The sequence below is a fragment of the Apaloderma vittatum genome, unplaced genomic scaffold (assembly GCF_000703405.1).
Source record: "Apaloderma vittatum isolate BGI_N311 unplaced genomic scaffold, ASM70340v1 scaffold18217, whole genome shotgun sequence".
Taxonomy (NCBI): Eukaryota; Metazoa; Chordata; class Aves; order Trogoniformes; family Trogonidae; genus Apaloderma; species Apaloderma vittatum.
This window is the reverse complement of record NW_009728005.1, coordinates 13,518-15,258: the sequence shown is the minus strand read 5'-3', so window position 1 is coordinate 15,258 and position 1,741 is coordinate 13,518.

Genomic DNA, 1,741 nt, shown 5'->3' with positions numbered 1-1,741 from the left:
GGCTTTATTTTTAGCCCTATTACTACCTCCCAGGGCCATGCTCAAATCTAGCCCTTCATCTCCCATCCCAGTCTGGAAATAAGAGTATTTGCTGGGCTTTGCTGACTGATCTGCCTTTGCAGGTGTGCGGCTGCTTGGTGCAGGCAGGGACTTGCATCTCGGTGCTGGGGCCATAAATCCTGTATCTTTACCCACGAGCTTTCCAAAAGCCCTTTCTCAAAACCAAACTCTGGCTCCGTGATGGTGTGTGATCTCGTTAAATCTCCCTTTAATTAGCTGTCAGTCTGGAAAAAAAAAAAAAGGAGCAAAATCAGCTTTTCTCCTCCTTCTGTGGTGGCCGAGCCCATTGATTCCCGCAGAGTGACACTGTTAAGATACATTTACCAGTTTGGGAACTGGACGTCGTGCTGGTTTGTGCTTGTAGCATCGTTAAGAGGGGGTTTGGGGGGGTGTGTGCTGAGTCAGCAATGCTGCAAAAGCCATGCAGCGGGAGGTTTCCTCCAGAAAACGCCGTTCTTTGCCGTGGGCTCGGTGTGACTTTCCGTACGCCACGGCAGCAGCTGCGTCTGAACGTGCCCTGAGAGGAGCCGGAGTGGTTTACATGCACACATGAGGCTGTTTTCGGGGGTTTTTACTGGGGTTTTCAGGGTTTTTGACGACAGGGAGAGTGGTCCCTGCTACGCCTTGCCGCAAGAGATGCTCCGGCCGCTCAGGGGAGCGGTTTCCATGGCAGTTACCAAATCGGATGAATAAGGTTTGTTTTCTCATGAATGAGCAAAGCCCTGAGCTGCATGGGAGCTGGCTGGGGGCACGTAGTGCCACCTCCCTCCGGATGGGTCCTAGAGGAGGGCAGGACCACTCCACATTGGGCCAAACCCTGCAGCTCCTGCTGCTCCTGCCTTTGGAGGATTCCACCTTGATTTTTTTTCCCTCTTCCTGGCTTTTTCGGGTGAGCCCGGTGCTCTCACAAACCTCTCTACTCCTCGTGTTGTGCATGGCCTTGGGGAGGCTGCAGTACCCCCCCACACCCCCACACCAGACCACAGCACCAAGGCATGAGCAGTCACACTGGAAATAATATTTTGGAGGGCTGATCGCCTGGAAAAGGGTAAATACCTCTTGAATTTGGCTCCTTTTAATCCCCTTTTCCCAGCATCTCAGCAGGATCTTTTGAGCCTCTCGCGTAACGGGTGGGATCAGGTAACGTCGCTTCCCCAGCTCCCGGCTCCGCCACCTGCACGGATGCGTTAGGGAAGATGAAAAACGCACTAAAACCAGCGATTTCTGCCAACACGGCAATAAAAATTTAAGAGGCTTCAATTAAGCAACAGGTTTGAAGATGGAGCAATATTGTTTAACAGGGCTCTAGTGTGCCTTGGAGACTCATCCCCTCGTAACGCTTGCACGGGACAGAGAGCACCAGCAACTGCAGCATCCCAAGGTTCCTGACAGAGGCAGGAAAACGGGACTTGGGGTCTGATAGCAATCGCTCCAAAATCCCTATTTCCAAAGAGGGTGTAGGCAGCTGCATTTGAAAATTAGGAGCAATTAAATAGCATTTCCCATGTTTCCTAAGCCTTGCTCAGAGAGTCTTCTGCTACCTACAGTCTTACACCTCCTCCTGGAAAAACATTCACCCTCTGATTTCTGTTTCCCACACACTCTCCCAGTTGATTTCCTCTGGTGCATCATCAGATTTTAGATTTAATTCAACAGCGAGAAGCAAAACTGGCAGGCAGCG